Genomic DNA, 11,748 nt, shown 5'->3' with positions numbered 1-11,748 from the left:
GTTAAATAAAAGGGCTGCGCTTACAGTATATGGCCTGTAGCACCAGTGTGTGTACATAAAGAGCTCATATATTAAGTGCGCCTTCTGCAAAGGCAGGCTCGGGGGACGCTCCGAGACACTGCACTTTGAACTGAAACACTCCTTGTAATGAATTCATTCCTGGGTTTTATTTATTTATATATTTCCCTTTCAGTTGCAAATATCGGGCACAGTTTTACAACACTTTATTTATTTTGTACAATCAAAGCAGGTACTATTAATGAGGCTTCATTCCTCAAAGCACTGGAAGCATGGATGCTGTCAACGCGGTTTAGTTTAATGGATTCCAGGGTTTGATGTTTAATCTCGACAAGTGAAATCTTTTATTAGTATTTATTTTCGTTTATAAATACATTTCTATTTTTTTTTTTTTTTTTTTTTTGCAGGAGGTGCTACAATTTATCACTTGCAGCTAGCGCAACGTGAGATTCTCTCAAACATGCCAATATGTGTCTTTTTAACAATATATTTGAATAATTTTAAATCAAGTTTAATTGCTCAAGTTATCAGGCTGGAGTGCAGACAATACTCTTTTTTTGTGCAGCAAATAAAATAAAATGAAATAAAATAAGATAATAATGAACATTTGATCAATAGAGTGGCACTATGGCGCAGTGGTTAGTGCATCTCCTTCAAAGTGAGAAGGTCCCTGTTTCCATTGCAGCAGGGGACTTTTCTGTGCAGATTCTCCATGTTCTGTGCATGAGTTTCATCTGGTTTCCTCCTGTTGTTCAAAAACATAGAGGAGGTTCATTGGAGACCCTATTTTTCCCAGATTAGAATGTATGGCATGTAGTGAGACGGTTCAGAAAGAGCAAATTAATGAAATGAACAAAAAGAAATCAGTTGTGCTCAGAGCGCAGCTCTCATTGTGGACGTTTCCTTTTATTCATCAAATTCAGCTGCATACGATCCTCATCTGCTGAATTTGAGGCCACATAATTGAATGGCGAAACATCTGCTTCCCTGTTTTAACTTGAAACTCTAACCGTTGCCTACACCTAGCTCAATTGGAAAACCAAAATGCCAGCTTTGGAGAAAAAAATAAGGCTAAAAATAGTGCCTCAAGTAGATAAACACGTTTGTATGTTTTCCTCTCAGGTTACTCCATAAGTCACTCTGGAGACAAGAAGATTTGCAATATAAATAATTAGAATATCGTAATTGCAGCATGCCCAGATGTTTAGCAATTCCTTTTGAATGTGATCCAGCCGGGCCGATTCAGTGTTATTCCCTAGTAGTTCTCTGTGTCAACTTTCCAAAACAATACGAAATCCACACTCGTAGCTTCTCCCACAGATTACAGCAAAGGAATCTTGACTGTAAAAGCAGTGAAATATTCAGGTAGGCTGACGCGTGTGAGGCTTCCCTTACTGCTGTGTCTTGGCACAAAGGACAGGCGGACTCGGAGAATATACACGCGGAAGCTCGCAATCTACCTTCGGCCTTGGCCAGTGTCGAAGCCAATCCCCTCCGGTACTGTCTGCAATTTCTGCAGATGCTCTTGGAAAAGTATGCGCCTCAGCGTTTATTTATTTCATATATCATCCATACGAGTCACATGCATGAATTCATATGGAATTTGTAACTCCTTTCAACCAATCAAATTGCATTTTATTCATTGTAGAACCACCGGCATCGCAATCTTTTCACATCAAATCTAAGTATGAATACATAATCATGACAGCCAATCATATTACAGCATATTGGATATGGCGCTGCTGCCGGCCAATCTTATTACCGTGTATTCGGGTGAGAATAAAGATCGATGTGCTCGTGAGCGATTTTCTCAGACGGGGACTATAAAAAGTCAATAATTTCTGATTCATTCATTCATTCATTCATTCATTCATTCAGTAGCTACACTGCTTATCCTGCACTTGCAGGGCTGCTGGAGACGAGGGGTCGCCATCTAGAGATAACATGCAAACTACAATCAAACCAGAAAATGTCTTTGTTTGACACAGAATTGCTAAATTCTGCTGCGTTTATTTAGATTTAGATTTAAATGTATTGGATGTATAAAAACCAGATGTTAGAAGCCAAGCGTATCCTTGTCCTGAGCTGAACTGCTTTAGTCTCTTTCAGAAAAAAATGAAAAGCTCATAGTGTTTTGCATTTGAAGAGGAAAAACGTCCCGCAACTGAAAGTACAGACGGTCATCGGGGAGTCTATGAATAAACGGGGTGAATAAATGTCGGACTGAAGTGCACTTTCTGTCTAGTCTTGTCTCGGGCAGATGTACCGGCAGCACTGAAGAAGTTGACCCAAATATCTCATTGAGTGACACGCGTGAAGCCCAATAAGAAAAGCTTTCTTGTTTGACCTCACCGCGAGGTTCAAGAAAAAACACCCCTGACGGCCTCTACCTTGGCCCGCTGACAAAATAATAACTCTTTCTCAGTGACAGGAAAATGCTCATGGGCACGTATATCATAGAGATAATATTTAGATGAAACTGAATATTCCACAGAAATTATATAAAGCGGGCTGAGGATTTTCCTTTTTTTTTCAATCCAAAGATCCTTACAGATTTAGCTAGCAGTGCAGTCAAGTTGACACCATGGAAGTAACATTGTTGTCGTCTTTGTGCAAACAGCAAATTCCCCCTTGTGCCCAGCAAATTCCCCCTTGTGCAGACTGCCATGCATTGAACCAACTCAGCAGGCAACACGACGGATAATCGCACGGAGCGACTTAGCATTAAAAGCTACCATCTAGCGCGCAGCATGGCGTTATATTGTTCTCGCATCGATATTGATTTTGATGTCTGTCTGTTCATTTTAGCAATACAGCCCAACATTGTGATTACGTTTTCTTTCTTTGAACAGTCGTTTCATAGTGATCATAGACGCAAGTCAAGTCAAGTTTTGTTAATACGGCACCAAATCAAAACAGAGTTTTCTCATGACACTTTACATTTGAAGCCGATGCTGAGCACACTGAGGTGATTTACAGAAAATCCCTTTCCTCCCCATGACAAAGTACTTGGCGACAGGAAAACTGCCGAATACCAGGCACAAACCTTGGATTGATCCAAGCTTAATACAGGCGACCTTCTGTCTCGACCGGTTGGGGTAGAAAGAGAGAGAAACAGGGAAAGATAAATAAATTGAAAGCAAGACAGTGATAGAGACAGAGGGGTATGAGGCTCGGAAGGGGCAAACACAAACAAATCCCTTACTAGTAACCGTAGCAGTGCTAGCAGCTACAAGGTTAAGATGATAGAGTACAATAATGACTTCAATATTCATCGACTGGCAGGACCTCTGCAGTCGATCGAGCCACGCCCCCGCGAGAATCTGCAAAATGACAACGCCCAGGGACGTGGGAAGCAAAATGAGGTTACAACCGTGCATTTGTGAAGGGGCGTGAGTGCAGACAGGATAGAAATAGTGGGAGGAATAAGTACCTCATGAGATACCCTGCTAGCCGAGCCCTCACTATAAGCTTTCTCGCAAAGAAAAATCTCTGAAAAGTCTATCTGAATCGAAATTGGTCATTTAAATTTAATTGCAATTATATTTCGACATAAGTAAGTTTCACTCTGCGTATTCAAACCAAGTTTAAATAGCTCAAGTAATTAGTTCAAGTGAGCCACAGGTCGTCAATATCGGGACATCAGTCAAGTCAAGCCAGATTGCATCCATATGGCGCAAAATCAAAACACAGCTGTCCGAGGACACTTTCCATGCAGAGCAGGTCTGTACCACCACTCTTTAAATTGATTCACAGAATCCTAAACCTTACCTCCCATGAGCAAGTACTTGGCCACCGTAGCTAGGAAACACTGACTTTTAAGGTGTTGAACGCATTAGGTACAGTGATTAGAATCACAGAATGACATTTTGCTAATTACCCCAGACTATTTTTTTTTGTTTTATTTTATTCTAATTTGGTTTAATTTAGTTTTTTTTTTTTTTCTTTTTCCTCCAGGTGGTAATGGTGTCCTTGGAATGAAGCGCCTATAAATCTCCCTTTTTTAAATGTAAGATTTTGACTGCTGGGAAATGCTAAGACGGGGCAGTCATCATCGTGATTCACATGGGCGGCCAACAAACATTGCGTCATTGCCGAAAGTTAAAAACAGTAAACCTACCGTTAAATACACGGGCAGGTAGTGAAGTCTAAATATGTGTTCTGAGCTTTTTCTCTTCTTCTATGCATCAAAGACCCCCCTCGCTTTTCCTTTTCAAGTCCAAATTAACTGAATTAATATCAAGCACAGCCAATAATAATGAAAAACATGTGGAAAAGCTATTCTGGTATACCATGAATATTCATAGCGTTAACGGTTAAGAGGATGTGGAGACGCCCAACAGATGTTCTACTCAACATCCGTGTCTGGAAATTTTTCAGCGGAGGTGCGTTTAACCCAGACAAAAGAAAAAAAATATTTGCTAACCTGCCGAATGCCAATAAATAGATAAATAACAGCAATCCAGAACCCCTTTTTTTCCGGTGATTCTTGGCTAGTTCCTGTTGCAAAATCTAAATAAGAAAATGAATAAATAAATAAATAAAAGTTCTTCTCGCCTTTTGTCGGGGGCTTTAGCGGGCGCCAAATAATCCCTGTTCGGAGAGAGAGAAAATTGATAAGTGCCACCAGCAAGCGCTGCTAAATCCTCAATTTCGCCTGCGTGCAGAAGGAATTACAGCATTAAAAGTGATCTGTTTCAACCCAGTTGTTAACTGGTGACATGATTTAATGAAATAAAATTCTGTGTATGTGTTTTTACATGCGTGTTGCCTCTCGGCTTGAAGAGTAAGTTTCTATCATCGTTCTTGTATCTTCCTTCAAACCATAGTTGCATGTTTGGACCCGGTTAACATGGCATAAGCCGAAAATTCGGCTGGACAGCAAAAGGAATCAAACATGGACCTGACAACACACACACACACACATGTAAAAATGATTTCTAGGATAGCTTTAGTAATTTAACAGCATTTTTCTAAACGTCGCCCTCGAAGCCACAATTACATGTTTTTGTTGTTTCGACTTGTAAAAACATGCGATTAAGGCTTTGTTTAGATGAACGTTCTCAGTCGTCCAGTTGATGGTCAATCGTTCAATATTAGCCTTGCAACTGGACTTAGATTGTCATCTTGAAGACGTACCTCCCCCCCAAGAGCCCTCATTAGTTAAACATGTGGGATTGTGCACTTAATAACTGTTGGGGTCGGACTGAGGGTCTAAGTTGAGAAAATTCATTATGTAAATAAGCGAGTTACAACAACATTTACATTTCTCAATTCTCTTTTTTTTGCTTCATTTGGCCAAACATTAATGGAAGATCATGCTAACAGCTGTATAGATGGTTTCGCCTGACCGAGAGACAAGCTCAGGTACCAACACTCAGGTACAGAGCCTGCGGATGATTTTTTTAAATTTACTTTTCATTTTTTATTTTTGATATAATGGGGTCCTTTCATGGAATGTACCCGGATGGATAGATGGAGATGAAGTTAGTCAGAACAGATGGTGAAGATCTGGTGCAGAGGGATACGGAGTTTGGAACAACGGGAAGGAAGTCTTGAGGAAACCAGAGAAGAGTTTAATGGATGGAGTAAAAGAGGAGATGAGGGTAGTTAGCATGAGAGAGGAGGGTGTGGAGGAGAGAATTAAAACGGTCAATGTAGAGGATGTAGACATCTTGTAGATACATGCAAAATGTAATTTTGAACAGTGGCATTGAAACCCTCCCTACAATTATTGATTTCACAAGGTTTTGCATTTTGCAATATAAGGAATGAATTAAAAAAAAATGAATAAACACACTAAAATAGATTAATAAAGAAAAAAAGTCAATAGATAAAACTTAAATGAATTAGTAAATAAAAAATAAAAATATATTAATTAATCAAATGAAATAGATTAAATAAAGAATACAATGTAAATGAATAAATCAACTGATATATAAATCAATAAACAAAATAGATTAAAAAATATGTAAACACAAATTTAAATGTTATATAAATGAATAAAAAGTAAACAACCTGATGAATAAACATATACATTAAAAAATCTATACGTACATAAAAGATGCACTTAATGACATGATATCATGAGGATTTAAAGGGGATTGGTCAGATGTCCGTTCAAGTATTTGAAACTAAATAATTTATGTAAATGCTCGCATGTCTTTATATGTTTTCATGCTATCCCTGTTACTCACTTATTTTGTTATGTCAGCACGTTGGCATTAAGAGTCTTGGAATATGTATGTGTGCATATTTCTCCCCCGAAAAGCTTTTTTTTTTTTTCAAGAAAAGTTAATAATGATCCCAGGAAGCGAAGTTACTTTCTCAACGTTTGCAGATTCTGCAGCTGCTGATGATTTAAACAAACGTCAGTACAATCCAGCATGTATTGATTGAAATCTTTTAATCCGGTCGCCTTCAGCCACTACAAGCTACAAACGATCTGCAGATCAACATGCACTACATCAAATTTACATTTTAAGAGCCAAAGGAACGACTCGCAAGGCCTTGTAAGGACTCTGAGTCCCGTTCCCGTTCCCACGGCAGCACGCGGGGCACAAAAGTGAGCGAGGATGTGGGTCAGCACCGGGCTGTGCTAATTAGATCCGCGGGAGCCTGGTTGGTGTCGGTTCTGCTCCGCGACAGATGTCAGCTGTCCTTCGCCAAACGTGGCCTTATTTCAGCAACGACCGTCTTCGCTCTTGGTCACGAATCTTTCAAGCTTGACGCCATTTCAAAGTTCAAACGGGCCGGGGAGATGTTTAGAGACGGATGTTCGGGGTTCGAGTCTGGGGCCTTGGGGGGATGCTCCTTGGCGGGAAGGCGGGCACAATAAAAGGAACGTTGCAGGGGATAGTCTAGAATAGAATTTCAATAATTTAATAAAACACCTCAGTCAGGCGCTTCGAAACACAATCAAACACCTTGGAATTAAAGAGAGCAAGAAATCAGGCTTGTACAGACTTGTTTTTACCTGTTTAGCTGTTCTGAAACCATCTGTTAATACATTTTTCACGCTTCTTCTGTGAAATTGTGAAAATTAGTGTAGAAACAACATTAGTGTAAAAATTGCTGTAAAACATAGCAATGTTGTCGAGAAATATGTCATGATGTGTTTAAAACAGCTCTGTTTACAGTTATTACTGCGTTTGTGATGCAAATATGTATGTGAATTTAATTGGAGCAAATATCTGAATGTCTAAAATATTTTTTCTTTTTTTTTTTTTAACCACACGTCACTTCTATTAAGAGGTTTTCAAGTAAAGGCTCATCTTACAAGAACGCTCGTCTTAATTTTTTGGGCCACAGGCCACTCTCTTTTTGGTATCTATGTTTTTTTTTTGATTCAATCTTTAAGTATGCTTTCTGGCTTCAGCAAACCCCGTTACAGCATTTTAAGCTACTTTCCAAAGCTGCCAGGGCTCGGATTTAAGGTAAACACAGAGGCTCTTTGAAAGTAACTGCTATTTGCTGGCTGCTATTTTAAGGTAGCTAATTGGAAGTTGCGATCGCGATAAGGACAGAGGACACGGATGGATGGGGATATCCCACGAGTGAGGAACGTTACCCCGGGTTAATTGCTGTCATCATTTACTTCTTTACGTCACACCCTGTGTTGCGAGGTGGGCATTTCATATTAAAAGCAGCATTTTGGACAAAATTATCAAAACTTTCCCGTTGGCTGTTGCCCTCAGGGGTTGCCACAGCCAATCATCAAGCAAAACATCTAACATCCAACATGCTGTCCTTATTCCCAACCCCATCCATCCCCTCCAAAGAGAATGTCAAGATCTTCATCTTTGTTGCCTCCAGCTCTACAAGTAGCTTCAGATCCCCATGGAAATAATGGAAAACTGCATATTTCTTAAATTACCCAATGACCCGGCTTTAACTCCATGTCCCCTGCTTCAGTTATTAGTGAATGTATGAATGTCCAGGTCGATTTGATGGGACTTGATACAGTCTTCTTCTTCTTCTCCTCCTTTCAGCTTTTCCCTTCAGGGGTCGCCACAGCGAATCAAGCTTCTCCATCTAACCCTATTCTCTGTATCTTCTTCTCTCATACCAACTACCTTCATATCCTCTCTAACGACGTCTATAAATCTTCTCTTTGGTCTTCCTCGAGACCTCCTGCCTGGCAGCTCCAATTCCAGCATCCATCCACCAATATATTCACTATCCCTCCTCTGTACATGACCGAGCCATCTTAGTCTGGCTTCTCTGAGCTTCACTCCAAAACATCCAACATTTGCTGTTCCTCTCATAGACTCATTCCTGATCCTATCCACCCTGGTCACTCCCAAAGAGAACCTCAAGATCTTCATCTCTGCGACCTCCAGCTCTTTCTCCTGCCTTTTTGTCATGAACCATTTACCACTCTCTCATCTCTGGGGATATTCTGCATCACTTCATCTAGCTTATTCCAGAACTTCTCCTTCTCCTCAAACTCACATCCCACCTGCAGGGCATAGCCACTACCAACATTTGGCATCAAACCTTCAATTTCCAGTTTCAGACTCATAAGTCCATCTGACATTCTTTTCACCTTCAGAACATTCCTATCAAACTTCTCCTTCAAGATAACTCCTACTCCATTTCTCTTCTAGTCAGTACCATGATAGTACAACTTAAAACCTGCTCCTAAGCTTCTGGCCTTACTACCTTTCCACCTGGTCTCCTGGACACACAGTGTATCCACTTTCCTTCTCTGCATCATGTTGACAAAATCTCTACCTTTTCCTGTCATAATCCCAATATTCAAAGTCTCTACTCTCAGTCCCAGACTCTTGCCTTTCCTCTTCTCTTTCTGCTTCCAACACAACTTCCCCCTCTCCTTCTCTGACCTACCGCAGCCCATTTCCATCGGTTCCCTGTAGCTCATCGGTACCAATGGCGGTCATTGTTGACCCTGGCCTCGACTGATCCAGTATGATCTGGTTATTATGTTGGACTCACATGTTTGGTTTTGACAAAAGTTTCACGATGGATGCCCTTCCTGACACAACCCTCTGCATTTATCTGGGCTTGGGACCGGCTCAGGGAGACACTGGCCCGTGCCGCCCTGTGGCTGCATTATGGGACAATATTGATGTTAAAAAAATTTGATAATTAGATATTAAATAATGCTGGGCTTACACCTTACGATTTTCAAGTTGCAGACTTAAAATTGGAAGTCGAAAGGAAATCTTAAAAGTCATGGGGCAGTCTTACAAGAGTTGTCCTGAAGTGTAAGCTGCTGTCTTACCATCGTAGCGCAGTCATTGCTCAGTCTTTGCCTAGTTTAGAGGGTTACAATTTCAAACGTGTTTGATATCATCGCAAGTCTTTGTGGTACGTCACCGTGAAGACTTCAGATGAGCTCTAACAAAACCGAAAACAGGAAACCTGGTATCGGCATGATGGAAAAATATTGCATGATGGGAAAATAATCGAGTTGTAGGTGTAGTTGCGTGTAAGCCCATTATAAAATATTTATTCTGTTGAATATCTTTGTGTTCACTGCAGGGGCTTTGGAACAAGTCAGTCATTACTCGCTACTAATCTTACTAGTCATAAGGCTTATGCTGCTGCATTCATAACCTATCTCAGCTGTCATTGGATGAGAGGCTGGAGTTTCACCCGCAGTTACGGTCATTTCTGGATTATTAAGTACACCGGAATATAAGGCGCGCCGGCTGAAAAAAACTAGATAAAGAGATATACATATATAGGCTGCACTTGTCTGTAAGCCCCAATTGCCCACGTTCTAACATGAGATATTTATACAGAAACGTTTATTTTTTTTCAACTTTAAATACATACCAGTAACATCCACAAATATATACTGGAAATGCTTTTTTCCAAACAATGCATGTAGCACAAGGAAAAGTCCATCCATCCATCCATTTTCTATCCCCGCTTTGTAAGCTGATTACTATCTTCGACTTCCTCCTGCGCACAAAAACTATTACAGCCGTCACCTTCAGTGATGGGATTGAACAGCCTTAGAATTTCATGGTAATTTTATTGGTCTGATGTGACGAGGCTAAATATTTTGGCAGCATGAAGCTCATTAGCCTAAAAAAAAAAAATCCATAAATTAGCCGCATCATTGTTCAAGCCGCAGTGTTCAAAGCATGTGGAAAAAATAGCGGCTTATAGTCCGGAAATTACGGTATACATTATTCGCTTTGCCATATGGAGACACACAACCATGCACTTGCTCATTCCCACATCATATATAGAGAGAGAACTCTTCACTGTCATTCACACATCTGAGCAATTAAGAGTCTCAAATGAACCTCCTGCAAGATTCAAAGTGTTTATTGTCATATGTGAGGAAACATTTCCCTGTACAATTAAATTCCTACTAAGTGTAATAAGTGTAATGAATAAAAAAGTGTAATACATAAAAACTAAAGGAAATACGTAAACATACTGATGTTATAGAGCAGGGGAAATGTAAACTTACGCAGAATGTAAACAGTGAGCGCAAGTGTAAGCTGAATGCGTCTGGATCGTGCAACTCATAAAGTGCAGGTGCAAGTTGTATGCATAGTTTTTGGAGGAAACCAGGGAACCCGGTGGAAACTCCATGTCCTCCTCAGGGAAAACATGGAGATTCCACTTCAAGAGCCCCCTCCTTTGAATCAAACCAGGAATGTCCTTCGTTCTTAGCCGCTGCACCTTAGTGCCACTGACTTTGTCGTTTAAAGCAAAAGAAATCCAACATCAGGCAAACTGGGAGGCATGTTTTTTATCCGAAAAGAAAAGCCGTCAGCAGGAACTGCTAGATTATTCTATTTTATGTTTTATGATCTTTTTTCTTTCTTTTTTTTTTTTTTTGAAGCTAAAGAACATCTATTGCCATGAGAAGCCGTCAATGCGATACAAAGAATTTGGAGTAAAAATCCACTAACTCAACGGATGTGTGCAACCCCTCGGAAACGCAGAATAATGGAACGCAGTGGCATTTACAAATTGATCGATGTCACGTCTGCGGCGGAATCTCTCTCTCTCAAGATGGGAAGGACATTTTCACGGAACAGCGGCACATCATAGGACGAGTCTAGTGTGATAGAGCACTTCTAATGTGATTCCAGAGAGATGGAGTTTTTCCTTATATCGCTGATAGATGTGAAAGGATCGCAAGCTGCTGCTGCATTTGTTGTTTGACTTCAATGGTTAAAGTTAATTCCACAATGTCAAAATTTTACCGTCAAATTTTACCGACAAGAGAGGACTCTTCCCTCCTTTCCTTTTGTTTCCTTTTCTACCCTTTAATTTGATTGATTTCCCCCTCATTGGTAGTAGATATATTTGTGAACTTTAAATAAACAATAATTGAGACTTGACTCAAAATATTAAAAAATGATATATATATATAATTTATAAATATAATTCAATATACATGACGGATATTCTAACATTATATACTCTGAATTCTTGGGATATTCTTGTATTTGTGTTTGTTTTTTTTTAAGATTTTATGTCTGGAGAATGGTTTTGAGGTGAAATCTTTTCATATCTAATGGCTTCAGTATAAGAAGATTCGAACATGAGTTTCTTCTACATAAAGTTTCAAGGACAATCTTAATTTCATATAAATTCAGTATCAGTGAAACACAACCAAACATATCTGAAAACAAGAGAAAATATGTAGTACTGTCGTTATTTTCTTTGTGAAATTCTGATTTTATTTTCATGACACTATACCTTACTGTAAAGTACTACAAAAAGTTTAAATAT

The 11,748-nt window shown here is 39.7% G+C and overlaps 1 protein-coding gene across 2 annotated transcripts in view; it reads left to right on the top strand.

Moving 5' to 3' along the window:
• pvrl2l (PVR cell adhesion molecule related 2 like) overlaps positions 1–11,748 on the top strand; it is a 424,999-nt gene that overhangs the window by 199,722 nt on the left and 213,529 nt on the right. The window lies entirely within an intron of this gene.

The sequence above is a fragment of the Fistularia commersonii genome, chromosome 30, assembly GCF_037954325.1.
Source record: "Fistularia commersonii isolate RoL2024-O1a breed Wild chromosome 30, RoL_Fcom_v1.0, whole genome shotgun sequence".
In the NCBI taxonomy this organism is placed as follows: Eukaryota; Metazoa; Chordata; class Actinopteri; order Syngnathiformes; family Fistulariidae; genus Fistularia; species Fistularia commersonii.
Note: the sequence above shows the minus strand (reverse complement) of the source record. Positions and strands in the feature narration are given on the sequence as shown.